Here is a 15,029-nt window from a genome sequence, read left to right as displayed (position 1 = left end):
TTTATTTGATGAAGTTTGATAAAGTACTTTGAATCCACATTTTGGAGTCCCTAAAGAATTTGTAAACTGAGTTAAAATGTTTTATCTCCTTCTCATAATACAGAAAAGGATTTAATCCAAAAAGTAGGCCTAAAATGAATTTTAAATAAAATACTAAAATAAGTCATAAGATTATCACCTCCCCTTTTATGGTAAAAGGAGGTATCAGGCAGGGATGTTTAAAATAGCTAGCCTCTGAAATGCAACAAAATTATAATATTCAAGGATGGAATGAAAGATCTCAAGAACTAAATGCAAAATATTATTTTACTCTGGTGCACCCGCAACTGGAGTATTGTGCTCAGTTTTGGGCCCCTCATTACAGAAAGGATATAGCCAGGTTAGAGTCAGTGCAGCGTAGGGCCACAAAGTTGGTGGCCGGTTTGCAGGGGACGCGCTCCAATGGAGCAAAGCTCAGGGAACCAAGGTTCCATTTAGATGCCAGGAAGCATTTCCTGACAGTTAGGACCCCGAGGGTGTGCAATGGGCTTCCACGAGAGGTCGTTGAGGCCCCATCGGTGTGGCTGTTCAAGGATAGGCTGGACGTCCACATGGTGGGCATGTCGTGAGCAGAGCCAGCTGGTGCCGGAGGTCAGACTAGATGGTCCGGGAGGCCCCTTCTGATTCGCTCTGTTTCTATGTTTCTGTGTTTATGCAGATGTCTTACCAAGCCTGAAATATCCATCCTGGAGTTGTTCAAAAATTTGCTTGCTCAAAAAATAAGACTAATACAGAAAAAATACATCATATGTCCTCTTGTAACCTCTTTAATTAAAACACAGGATGTTGGAGGTGTAGCATTTTGCTGGCCACTCTGGTCTATTCAATGTGTTCTCCTCTGTGGCGGCCTTTTTTGGAGTAGCGGTCATGGATTGCATCAGTCTTGCCCTGAAAATTTGCTTGAACTTTTCGTACGTATGTTACATTGCCAAATTGCATTCTTAGGTTCGCACTGTGCCCAAATATTGATGGAAGTGGCTTATGTGAACTCTTATGTTTGCAAAGAGTCTTGTGCCACAACACTGAAAGAACAAGCTTTTCTCATCAACTGTCATACTGACTTAGGACCTTGCTTCTCTCATTGTATGTGACATTCAAGTACTATTTGGACTACCTACCAAAATGGTTTTTTTAATTGCTTACTTGGACTTGTGTAAAATAATACTATGCAAAGTGCTAACCATATTTGATCTGCCTCCTCTGTTACTCGTGTCCACTTCTTTTCTGTATGCTTCAGTTCAATATAACTGAAAACCAAATAAAAGTACAAAAATACTTTAAAACCCTTTGGAAGAACATCTAGGGTTGTATATACTGGTAATATTCTGCATGTCTTTCCCCTTCTTCGCCCCACAGCCCCCTGAATGCTCTCAAAATCTGCTCTAGAGGCTAGGAAAGATTTTTGGGTTGCTCAGAGAATGGGCAGGTAGGGAGGAGGAGAGAAAATCCCATCACTCTAGTAAATTCTGCTAGTGCAGTGTTGGATTTAACCCCTAGAGTTTGCATATGTGTTTACATTTGCATTCCATCCTTCTTAAGGGCACAGATAAATAATTTTACCTCACAGCAACCCTGAAAGGTAGGTTAGTTGAAGTGGTCATGAACTTTTCCATTAGAGACACTTTTGACTTTTGCTTCTTTTGTGCATCTAAGACTACCATAGTTTAATTGTGCTGTTATGTTGTTGGTTTGTAAGCTGTCCTGAGATCCATTTTGGATAGACAGGATAGAAATGTTATACGTAAATAAATAAATAAAGGCTCTGAGCAGCTTGGGGATTATGAAATGAGATACCTACAATATTTTTCCTTAGAAAAGAATGACAAATTACTAGTTTTATGTTAATGGTCTGCCTATAAGCAGTGGGGTTTTAGGACTGTTTCACAAAGGAAATGCCCCTCTTACTGGTAATAATTAGTGCAAGAGAGAAATCACTAACTTTTTTCTCTCCCCTACACAATGATTGAAATGTAAGACGCTAAAATGCTCATGGAGGCCACATTTCAGCCCCAAAGAACTTAGTTCAGTACTCTGAATAAGAAATGTCTTGTTTTAGCTGTTGTTTTAATACTGTCCCTTACAATCAGAACAGTGGATGACTCTTTCAGGTGTTAAAAAATGTTTAAGAACACTTGCCATTGGCAAATCACTAGCTGCTGTAAATTGATGTTATCTACATTTATATCTGCAATTTATTCCAGATGACGACCTAACCCTATGTAAGATTATATCTAACAATTTAGTATCTACATGGAACTACTGGGTGAGGTCATCCAGATGTTTGGAATAGATACCATCAGTAAACTGATAACATTCAGCTATATTTTTTCCTTGTACCTAATCCAGGGAAGTCCTTGAACAGTGGCCTGCATTTGGTAAAGGGATACATGAGAGTGAATAAAACACACCTCATCCCAGATAAGAGGTGTTGCAGCTGTTTCATGACCCAGCCTTCTCCTATCCCATCCATCTGCACTGTGACCCTGATCCAGATCTCCCCACCACTCCCAAGCTGCTATTGCTACAGAGGACCTCTGTAGGAGCATGAGAGTGAAGGTTAACACAGGGGGAAAGAATCAGGCCCCCGATTCCCCATGCCCCCGATTCCCTATTCCAAATCCACCCTTCCCCATACTGTAGTTCCAATTCTGGATCACCCATGCAGAGTTACCGTATGTCCTAGAAGGCAGTTCCCTGCTTGAAAAACTGTCCCATCCAAGTTGGGTGAAAAGACAGAAGTCCATAATGAATGAGAAGAACGGGAGCCTTGAACGGGTCCCTCAGCTGGACCGCAGACTCAGCAGCCACGCTGTCCACACGCTCACCATCTTCCTCACAACAGTGACATCTGTTGAATTCCTATCTAAATTTTCATAATCATTTTTCTAAATGTGCATTCTTGCATTCCTATTAGCATATGCAATTTCCATGCAAATGCATGCCCTCTTTTTTCCTCTTTGCAGAGGATGCATTTCCTTCTCTTTTGTTTTGGTGATGTGGCCATCCTACTCCCATGTACCATTTAATGAGGTCCTGAATGTGTGCTGTTCCTATGTGTTGCTTAAATATTTATACTTTCAGTATTAATTGTCTATTTGATTGCTTTGATTGGTTTTTGCAGTTCCCCTCTGGATGTTATAAATGTTATAAACACAGCTTCTTAAAGACATCCATTCCAAGGACCACATCATTATCCATCTATCACAATTCTCTCTCTCTCTCTCTCTCTCTCTCTCTCTCTCTCTCTCTCTCTCTCTCTCTCATTCTCTCTCTCTCTCTCTCTCCCCCCCTCCCCCATTTTCTTTTCAAAAATAATCCACCTTATAGAAAGGGAAAGGTGGAATTCAGCACAATTTCTCTGGATTGGCAGCACCAAGAGTCCTTGGCCTGGAAGTATGCTCCATCTCTCCCTTTCTTTTCCTTTCTCTTTCCCTTCTTTTCTCTCCCTCTCTGGTAATATGCCATTGCTTAACTAGGAGTAAAAGCTTTCCCAAGAGATCAGATTATATGATTATACCAATATGTGACATTTACCGCAAAAACATCTGAATCTCCAGATAAACCTTATTAGTTTATAGCCTTTTATAATGTGAATGCTTCTTCAGTGATTTCTTCCATTAAACTGCACTTTCAAATTAGATATTGAGTTCCATTGTGTGCTTCAGGCCTTCTTATAAGTGCGCCTGACAAGCCCGTGTGCTAGTAAACACTCATGAACATCTGTTAATTTTTCTCTGGCAAACATGCTTCTTGGTAGGCAGCAGTGCGTTCTGCGTGAAGTGTTCTGCTTTGGCCCTTCTCCCTTTCCATTACTTGCTTCAGCCAAAGTAAACAGAGCTGGCACAACAAAGCCATGCTGTGGAACTAGTTCCGTCTGGTGTGGATTTTGTATCTCTTCTTAGCTTTTCTGAATAACTCACTGTATCCTCATCTATGAACCTGCAGGTTGTCAAGACTATTTTAATTCATAATATCTTCAAGGGTTAGACTGCAATAATAAAGGGATGGTGCTATTTATTTCTTTATTTTTAATTTATTTGGAATATTTATATATTGCCCTTCAAATAACGAAATGTAAAGTGCATTAGAACAGCAACTGAAGGAATTCACTTCTCTGTATTTAGTGGTCTTCTTTAGGCTAAGTGCGTTTTAGAAATGAACATACCAGCTAGATTTAGAGCTTCCCATAACTTGAACTGTTGGGCATCTTCAGAGAAAGTCAGGTATCTGAACACTGCCTGAATGGTCTGGTATACTCTGTTCCTTATGGATTATCCATTGGCTGTAGGTTTAGCCTCCACTTTTTTCCTGTCAGAGCTCCTACACCCAAAACTACTGCATGACAGGCAGAAAACTTACCAATAAAGCATCGTCTTTATCACTGCTCTTCTGTCAGGAACACACAGCCATATCTGTGGCATTTCTACCCATCATGTATTTGTCAAAGAAGCAGCCGGAGTATTGCTGTGTTGGGTGAACATGGCAAAATGAACCATTGGTCTGTCTTCTACAAGCACTGCTTGTCCTAACAGCATGAACCTCCCTTACCTGGAACAATCCTTTGTGCATGATGAAGCAACATGGGCTTGTTCTAATGCTCAGTCCATTCTGCCTCTCCATTAGGCATGGACAGCTCTATATTTCAGATTCCCTCAGTTTTTCCATTGTTAAATTCAGTTTATATCAAACACTGAGAATTGTTCCAGTCTTAAGTTGTGCTAATTCCAACTTAGAGATTAAAATGTGCATGAAAATCATATACATTTTCATGTACACCTCTTTTGTACACACCTTTTTGTACAACTAATGCATTTTATGAGCATTTTTGCCTAAATATCCATTTTAAAACCATTTTCCCAATATTTTTAACATTTGTCCTCTAATATATGCATTTATTTTACTGGAAACCTCCTGTGCAATATTCAGAAAAGAGCTCAGTTTGAAGGATAATTGAGTTTTGGTTTGCACAGTGAAGTGTGAAATGAGGCATGTTTATGTTAAAATGCTAACAGAAGATATTTCTCCCCCACCCTGCCTCTTAGCCCAGTTCCAGGTCTTTTTGCCTTCAGAAAGTAGACCTCAGGTTCATCATAACTGCTTCCCATGCTGCTAGCTATGAAGCCCAAAGATAATGTAGCAGCATAGAAATAACTCTGGCAATCATGGGGCTGCTACACATTGCAGTGCAGTCACTGGGAATCCTGCTGCAACATGCAATGGAGGCGTCTCTCTGTATGGTTGCCCTTGAGGCCCTTGGCAGGTCTGCAACCCAGAGAGCTGCTCCAGCTAACCAGGTACTGGAGAAAACCCAGTCAGTCTCCAGAAGCCAGGAAATATCAGAAAGAACCTGTATGATCCATGTAAATATCAGCAATCAGGCCATGTTCTTGAGTCAGTTAGAAATGGTCCCTGGGCTATACATATCCTGGCAGGAGGCAATCTACCCAGAAGCACATCTTCCCAAAATAATGAACTTGCACATACATTTTTATTCTGTCTCTCTCTTTCTTCTTAGTCAAGCGAGGATTTTTGTATTGACTTGCAATGTTAAATGTTTGCCCAGTTATTTCTGCTAGAAATGGTAATTATCAAGACTCATTATCTGTTGATCGAATACTGAGCTGCTGTCTTATCATGCATTCTAAAAGAATGGCTGATTTTTGAGAAATCCTTTGGAAGGTTCTTATCTTTGAAAGAGCGTAATTATTTTTTGGACATTCAGAAATGACTTTCTTGACAAAAATGGTCAAATTCCATTTGATGAGCTTTACTTATTATAAACTTCAAATCCCAGAACAAATATTTATATTAAGACCATTTCATGCTTACCATCTTTTCCCTTTATTTTAAACCATACATAAATCTCAGCATTTGAAACCACTTTTGATCTGGCTTCTAAATTAGGCAAAGAGAAATGCTCCCCTCTGAGAAATGTATCCCCCTCCCCAACTCTAGCTTCTGGAACTGAATAGCCCCCCCCGCCCCCCCCCCCCGCCCAATGCAGATTACCCACACACGCCTCTATGGCAGATCTTTTTGTGCCAGGACTAATCAGTCAGAGCACCGCACACTCCTCGGCTGGCCTGCCCTCTTCAGCTGGTGCTGGAACCTGGGATTAGAGATGCTTGATCTGCCCCCATCATTAGCTGTTCCACTTCTCAGCCTTCTCATATGCTGCCTGGCTTATCGGTGGGTTTCCTGGCCATGGCATCCCAGCTGCAGATTCCAATCCTCATTTGAGTTATAGTCCAGTCCCACATCCTGAAGAGTTCTTTTGCAGGAGAGATGGGCCAAATCTATCCTAAAATATGTTCAGTGCCATGGATAGCTCCTTGAATATTGAGACTATATCTTGTCTTCAATTATCTACCCCTCTGACACGTAAGTCAATGGCCTCCATTGACTCCCACCTACCCATTGCAGTTCATCATTCCTTACTTTCTGGATGCTAGATTTCCCAGTATCTTTTGGCATCTATGTTGGGTGAATCCATGCCAATAAATGCTATTTTAAGACTCAGACCTGCAGCAGCCATGCCAAGCTCAAGAAAGCTCTTCTGCTGCAAATTTAGCACAATATTTTGTTCCAACAGCACATACAGACTTCCATGCAGGGTGAAAAAGGAAAACTGAAAGAGGTGTGTGTGTGGGGGGGGGGGGGGTATTTAGAAAGATGTCAAGAGAGATGAAATGCCAATAAACAAGACTGTAGATTGGATTCAAGAACTGAATATGTGAGGTCATTGTGCCTAGAGATCAGGAAGGTGAAAAAGAGTTTAGTTTTACTTATGGGTCAGAACAAAATCAGCAGTTTTAATGGGAAACTTGGACAGGAAAATGTTTTACTACAAGTTTGGAGCAACAAAGTTAAAAGGAAAGGCTAGTAAATAGATGGGGAGTAGTTTATGAAAGAGCTGTAACAATATAACCTCACTACTAATAATATTTTTCAGAGAATAAAGAAATTGTTCTTTCAGATGGATTTTGTGTGTTTAGTCCAAAAAAATAGTCTCTATGAAGACAACTCTTTGTTTAAAAACATCTTATTAAACCTTATTTTACCAAATTAAGGAGGATAAAGAATAAGTCATCTTCACAGTTCAACAACATGCTTGTGAAAGTACACAAAGGGCCTGTGTGCACTGTGCCCTAGGTGTGTGTGTGACAGAGTCTTAAATGAAGCAGTATGACATCATTCTGGTACTTTGAGGGAATTAAAGTTCCTTGTAATGGAAATCACTACACAGCCACCACTTTTGTTCCTTTGTTCCTGGTTTCATTTTCCTAGTGTACAAACCAATGCATATTTTAGACAGAAAAAAATTCCTAGAACTCCCAGCATTCCCCAGCTAACAATGATGGCCAGGGACTGCTAGGAATTGTAGGACTTTTTTTGTTTAAACATGCATAGAATGATGTCTTTAGAAATGGCTTTAAGCGTTAATTGATAATTACCCATGTTGAAGACCCATCAGCTATTCCATCAACTATGTCACTCGGTCTAATCAATACCATAATTAGTAATTTCTACTTCCAGGGCTAATTGGGAGTTCTTCATTCTATCACATAGGAAAGTGCCTGTTTGCAAGATGTCCCATACTGCTCTGTTCCTTGATTATCCATGGCTTTCTGGGGTTCCTCCCTTTCTGAAGATGCTAAAGATTCAGCCGGGAATCTTTCACAAGAAAACCATGTGTTCTGCCAGTAGGAATGTTGGAGAAATCCACAGTGGATACCAATGAGTTTGGATTTCAGTGAATACAACCTGTGGATTCCTCTGAAAACTGGCTTTTCCTATGCCACACAAATTCTTTGAACTTGCAGACTGATTTGCAGGGGAGGGGTCATTTCTGCAACTATCTACTTTTGATCATGTGTGTGAGCACATGTGCAACAACATTCTCACACATCTCTTAAAAACATCAAATCAAGTTGCATGAGTAGATGATGGAATGAAAGATGCTTGACAAGCTGCCAATATAGCTCAAACATGCTGAACAGAATCCATGCATCCTTTCAGATTTCCACTAGGCTACAGTTTCTGAACTCTGGCTCCAACCAAATTCAAAAGAAGGAACCTAGTGTCTGGGAGAATGTCTATTATCCTGCACTCACACAACTGCCTTGCAAAGAAACAGATCACTGCTTCATATCCAAAGGTAAAGAACATCTTTCAGCCCAGCATCAAATTTTAATTTGGAGAAGCACTTGAGGGCCACATTCTGGTGGGGGGCAGGCCACAGGACAAAAGAGGCAGGGCCATAAAACAAACATATCTATATACTGGCATTTAAAGCTCTTGCTCATAAGCCTTAGGAAACAACATTGCAACCTTTCTGAATGGGTAATAAATAAACTGCACAAAAATTGAAAATTGTCCCAGCAATCAGTGGATGAGAGAAAGGGGGTCAAACCAGAGTGAAGAGATGTAGTCTTCTGGGGAGCCCTGGGGAGCTGAACTGAGACCCCTGGACTAACAGATTTGGTCCTGAGTCTGAGGTGGCATGCTCATGGATAATCCAATATCGTCTACTTTGACTGGCAGCAAGTCTCCAAGGATCCAGAAAGTCATCTTTCCAGCCCTTCTGAGTGAGACTTTTTTGGATGTGGTTACAGGAATTGAACCATCAATGGCGCCTATGGCCTATGTGACTATGATCTATCTGCTCCTTGGCAACAGGGCAGTGTCACATTATTTATTTTATTCATTTATTATATTTATATTCTGCTTTTTTTCCTTCTGAGGAGTTCAGATTGGCTTACATCGTTCTTATCCTTTCAATCTTATTCTCACAACAACAACCTATGAAGGTGAGTTGGACTAAGAGTCTGATTGGCCACACTAGCCCCATGGCTGAGTGGGGACTAGAACCCAGCTCACTTGCATTGCAGTTCCACATTATTCACCACTACACCACCTTGGATCTCATGGCTATGGACCTCTGTTCCACCTCCAGAAATGTTCAGAGGCTGAACAGATTTTGCTATGGTAGGCTATATAGCAAAAGAAGAGCTGCAACAGTAGAACTCCGACTGTTGCATTGTTGGCACCAAGGGCTGGTGTACCTGCCATGTTTCAGACGCATCACATTTACTTTGTGTTTGCCTGTGAAGAGTGATCACCACTCAATCCACCCTTCTTTGAACTGCTTATTTCACACTGAGCATAGCATTTGTGTTGAGTGTCTTCATGGCTGGCAAAACTACAAACATTATGATTAGGGCTGGGAAATTTGTGGAAGAGACATTGAGCAGAATATTTAAAGGTCCTACTGATGAGGCTGTTAAGAAAGACCAGATCTTGGTAGGGGAAGGGTCAAACATGATCCGGGGTACACACCCCTCCTACAGAAACAAGGAGATAGAAGACAACCTATTACAGAGCATGACAAGCGGCAGAATATTACTAAACTGACTAAACTGCAGTTCATGTTTTTGTACTGTCATTGTTTAAGCAACCAAAATGAAAACAGATACAAAGTTAGAGCACACTTTTGTGTCTCTGTGTGTGTGAGAGAGAGTCCCCTCCCATCTGGATTTGGAAAAACTACACAAACTAGAACTCTTTAAAACCATTCCATTCCACAACGTGTCTTCCTCCTCTTGTAAGCACTCTTGCCAACAAAATCCTCAATAAGTATTCTTTTTGGTAACTTCTGTTTAAAATTTCCAATCAAAAGTAATATAAACACTGTATGAATTCTTAGTTCCGTTGGTTGGAAAATTACACTGTGTACATATTGAGTTTAAAGTATCTGGAGTAAAAAACATTTGCTTGATCCAAGAAGAAAGCTTTCCCTTGTAATCTAACATAGTAGGAAGTGAATGAATTCATGTGTAGTTTAGATTGGGAAATCAAAGCAACTCCAAATTCTAACAGTCCTTTCATTATCGAAAAGTAAAAGGCAGACAAACAGCACCATGTAATTATTTTAATTTTAATGCCATGCTTCTTGTAGCCACACAGTAAATCGCCTGAATGTGTTCAATCTGTTCACTTATCTGGATCTGAAAATATAAATCATCTTAAGGTAATTGCACTTGTGAATGAATCCACTGGAAAATAGGTACCTTCCAAGATGAAATGAGTTATGCCTGTCATTCTCACACAGGTCAACTGAAAATGGCAAGATGAAAAATACTTCTTAAGACTTCTTTTGCCCATATTACACATCTGAAGGCTTTAAGAAAATGAACTTTTTAAACAGATCATGGTTTGAAAGGGCTTAACAAAAAAAGTATTATATCATCTCATTCTGTTCCAGTATCATTCTGAGTTCCCCCAGTGATAATTTTCTATCAGATGTGAACAGAGCCCAAAGGAATAAGGCTAAGGATTTAACCAAGTACAGTAGAAGGATTGTTGGATATAAAGGATAACACAGTGATGGGACAGTGATACAGTGAGCTCACTGTTTGGAAACACTTGCACATTAGTGCAAGCAAAGCAGGAGGGGAAGGCTCCCCCTTTGTCCCACATGAATTCAGGTTATAGTTGAGCTCCTTCCCAGGACTTTAGAGGCTATGCGTTCCATCCCAATTTAAAATCACTGAGAAGTATCCATGTGTCACTCTGAAATGAGGTTCTTTCACTCTGGGTTGAATTGCTCCCTCATTGCCAAGTGACAAATGGAATTCAGCACAGCCTTGCTCCTCAATTTCTGTTCCCAAATCCCTCCAGCAATACAGTCTAGGGCTTCAAGCCTATTCAAGTTTACTCAGAAGTAAGTCCTACTTCTTTCAGTGGGTCAGTATTCCAGCTAAGGGAGCATAGGCTTACACTCAAACGGGCTGACTGCTTTTATAGAAATATTTAAAGGCCTGGTACTTCATTTACAATGAGAGGAAAATGAGGAAAAGCTGGGAAATTGCCAAACGACTAGGAGGAAGGAGAAGGAAAGTGCACAGGGAGCAGAAACTATAAGGTGAACTAGGCAAGGGCATTTGGCTGTTGGAAAAACTCTGGAGGGCCAGTCTGACCTAGCAAGCTGGATTAGGCCTGTAGGCTACAAGTTCCCAATCCGTGCATGAGAAGGTAATGTTTCAACACCCAGTAGAAAATTACCAGCATGGCTTAACTCTTGCTGTACAACCACAGTTCTCTCCGGGATATTGCCCAGTGTACCACGTGGGGCCTAGTGAGCAGGCAGAAACATTTCTTGCTCCCTTCCTTTTACTTAATGACTGAATTACCATTTAAAGCAACGTTCATTTTGATACAGCTTCATAAAACAGAGTGAAGAAGGTTATCAGCCCTTCAACAGTAGACACTGTAAGTTAGCCTGTGAGGCTCAGCTTGGTTGCTGCACCATTTTCCTATGTTTTGCCAATCCTTTTAAACCTTGTCCCAAGGTAGTCTCTGGTGTGGTCCATCCTAAGCATTAATATTGGTATTGGCAAAGCGTGCAGACCAGAACGTATGTAGATTTATTGTAGTTAAAACCCTGGTTAGGAACAAGAGACAGATCAATTAGCCTCAGTAATCAGAGAAGCTGGCTGAAATCAGAAAAGGAGAATATGGAATAGGACACATAAATCTCCCCTGACTGCTTCAGTGACTAGCATGATTGCCCAATAATTGCTCAAAGATCTGAAGCAGTGGATTTTCCCATGGTCTATAATGCCACTTTATGTAATGAGTGGGAATGGCTTAAAAGGATAACTGCCTGAAAGGCAGTACAGTAGCCTTTGGGAAATCCCAAGGACAGGCATGGAGGGGAGATTATGGGAATGATAAGGGAAGACCTGCATTTGAAACTTTTAAAAAAGTATATTCAAGAGGGACATTCAGCAACTGGTTGCAGTGTGGAGTGGTGCTGTTCAGGGTGCAACTCACCACCAGCTCATGCCTTTTGCCAGGCTATTCCACTCCATCCCCTGTTCCCCTGACACACAGTTTTCTGTCCTCCCGCCAACAGTCATCTGTGCTTGCAGAATGACACAGCTGGACGCTGCCCCACTAAGCAAGCTTAGTCTTCATTAGCCTGTGCGGGTTTTTTTTATTGTTGTTGTTTTTAAATCCCACTCAGACACTTTGTACTTCTGCACACCCTCCAAGCCTGCTGTCACTTTTCATCTGCATAGATGGGACTCTTGCCTACACAAAAAAAACACATGGAAAATAAATTTGCTTTTGGTATATATGACTTATCTCTTAAAGCAAGAGCACAGTCATCAGCTTCTCCTTTGCCACCTTCCAGGGCTCACTGTGTGATGAAATAGCCCTGTAATTGCTCAGTTCTCAACTCACTCTGACTATAGCAAGGTGCAGCTGCCGAACGGGGATTGGCCAACTGTACGCTACCAAGCCTTGGACATTGCTTGAAAACCAAAATGCTGACCTCACTGCTCTTGATCTGTCATTGGAAGAAGAAATGACACCTGAAGATGGAGACTGGAGAGATGAGAAAAATGACCTCTCTCCTGAACTGTGTTTCATGCAGTTTTGTGCTGAAGCTTGCAAATATCTGTTGAGCTCCCATCTGGGAATATAAGAAGAGAATCATATTGATGCTTCAACATGGAGCCAGCGCAGTGGTGTCTGATGCAGGCTGGAGAAACCCACCTTCAAATACCCACTCAGCCATGAAATTTAGGGAAATGGAGAGCCACTGCAGTGTAGTGGTGAAGAGTGCTGGATCTGGTTTCTAATCCCTGCTCAGCTATGCAGCCAACTGCATGAGTTTGGGCCACTCACAGAATCTCATCCCAACTTACCTCACAGGGCTGTTATTGTGGGGATAAGACTGAGAGCAGGAGAATGATGTAAGCTGCTTTGAGTTTGTAAGGAAAAAAAGCAAGATATAAATATAATTAATTAATTACTGGTTGAACTTTGGCCATTCACTCTTTCACCTTAACTTGTAAGTATGAACGTGGATGGAATAAATTGTGTGCCACCTTGAGCTCCTTAAAATAGAGATGGGATAGAACTGTAAATCTCACAACCCAACACTGCTCTGATTGTGTGAATGGCTGCTTGTTCTGATGTCTTGGAGCTTAGATGGTAGCTTCCAAACATCCAAAACATTAGAGTTGGGAAAATAAAAGTGTATGTCAACAGTACATTAATATCTTTTCTTTCAGTATTAATAATGAAAAAAAGCAATTGCTCATGTTTTGCTGATATGTGTGGTTTGAAACCTGTTTCAGAGCTAGCCTCTTGAACGCTACACCTCTGTGAAACAAGCAACGGCCAATAGAATTGATATTCAAAATATCCACCTTTTTTGCTTTTATTTTTGAAAAAAAAATCAATGTGTTTTAACAGGCAAATATAACCATAGAGAGCAAACGAGACAGCTTAATTGTCTGTTTCTCTAAGGGAAGGAGCTAAACCCGGAATTAATTTGGCTCAGCTCGTGAAGCAATCCGTTTGCTCTGCTTAATTCTGGCAATTAAAGAAGTTTCCTCAGACACAATTAACATGTAAATCAGGCGCGGAGTTGAGGGAGCGCGCTTGGAGGACGCAGGCAGGAACGACGACAGGAAGAAGCGCACAGAGATGCTCTCCTCTTGCGGCGTGTCGCCTTGGCCGCTGGGAGCGCTGGCGAGCCTCGTTGCCCAAGTTAGCAGCATTAAGATTAGCGGCAGTCAGTAGGTTTTCCCAGGCGGGAGGGAGCTGCGAAGCAGGAGGATTAATTTATTAGCGCTGCTGCTGCCGCTGCTGCTCCTGTTCTTCACCGGGCTGATTAGCTTCGAGACAGGGACGGATTAACCCAGCCAGTAGCTCTCAGACTGGGATTTGGGAGAAAGCGGCTGGGGCGGGGGGGGGGGGGGAGAGAGAAAGGCGGAAAGAAAGAGAAAGGCAAGATGACGGGAAAGGACCAGACTGATGTGCTAAAGAAACATTGCAGCGTGATCTGCATTCCGCTGGTGGGGAGAAGGAAGGCATTAGATTAGCATCCTCCAGCTATGTAGCTGCTAGAGCAATTCATTCCCTTATATTTTTATCAGAAGCTCCGGAAAGTCGACAAACGCGGGCGGCTCCATGTTGCTTGACAGTGCGTGCTTCCTGATCTTGTCCCCGCGCGCTACATCAACGCGCCTGGCAGGAGGGGCGTCAGAGCCAAGGACGAGCCTGCACTTGCAACGGTGTCCGTGCGCAAATTGTCGCAGCCGCGGCAGTTCCCGAAAGGGCCCGATCCTGATACTAAACAAAAAGACACAACTGGGTGACATGTCGCTCACAGCTGGACTGCAGCAGGCCACCAAACTTTTGCAAGTTCGCCTCCCCCTGCTTGCTAAAGCATCACTGGCGTAGCGTCTCCTTCTGGCAAAAGCGGCGAACAGCAAGAGGCAGGTCTCCAAAAGAACGACTTCTTCCCTCGCTCGGCTACGGAGCCCCCCTGCGCTCGGCGTGCTGTCGGCGGCCGCTCAGGTAGCGCGTGTGCGGACGAGGCTCGCTGCACCACGGGACAGGCTTGCGGCAAAGCGCTCCGGTCCCCCCCCCCCCACTTGCCTTTCCATGCGCAGACTCCAGGCCCTGTCCGTTTGGTTCCTCCTTTTTTGTCAGTGTTTCCCATTTCCTCAGCGCTTCAGCAAGTGTGCGCGCTGTCCATCCCTCCTCCTTTCCCCTCGGCGAACTATTTTGCGGGCAAACACCGCCCCCACGCCCCTCATCCCGATTCTGCTTTTCTGCCCCAACTTCAGGTAGAAGACCCGGCCGTTTAATGCAGACAAGGCAAACCTGAGAAACTGCTAGAGAAGGAGAGAAATCCTGGGACAAACGAGGTCTCAGTGACTTTGAGCATGTTCTCTCAAGTTTCCTTTAACGCAGGCAATACTGTTGCCTTTCCTACAGAAAGTTTGTGAAAGGGCTACGCCCCCCTTACGCTTCTCAGGTGTTAGTACGCGCGGGTAGCATTCTGAAAAGGGTTGGATTTGGGGGTAGATTTTTCCAATTATGTTGTGAGCTGTTTCTTCTGCAGAGATCCCCATGCACTTGCTTGTGCTTTCGTCCGTATTGTTCGTTGCGGTGAAAATTCCAGC

At 42.5% G+C, this 15,029-nt stretch overlaps 1 protein-coding gene across 3 annotated transcripts in view; it reads left to right on the top strand.

Annotated features, from left to right (window-relative positions):
• Window positions 1–14,291: 14,291 nt before the first annotated feature.
• Window positions 14,292–15,029, top strand: part of SEMA6A (semaphorin 6A) — a 183,368-nt gene continuing 182,630 nt past the window's right edge. For all 3 annotated transcript variants that reach the window (XM_044445818.1, XM_044445817.1, XM_044445814.1), the window contains exon 1: window positions 14,292–14,418. The gene's annotated coding sequence lies outside the window, so the exon portion shown is untranslated. The remainder of the gene's footprint in view (window positions 14,419–15,029) is intronic.

This window comes from Varanus komodoensis, unplaced genomic scaffold, assembly GCF_004798865.1.
Source record: "Varanus komodoensis strain SLA01 unplaced genomic scaffold, ASM479886v1 scaffold5, whole genome shotgun sequence".
Classification (NCBI taxonomy): Eukaryota; Metazoa; Chordata; class Lepidosauria; order Squamata; family Varanidae; genus Varanus; species Varanus komodoensis.
The sequence above is the reverse complement of the archived record's forward strand: the minus strand, read 5'-3'. Positions and strand labels throughout refer to the sequence as shown.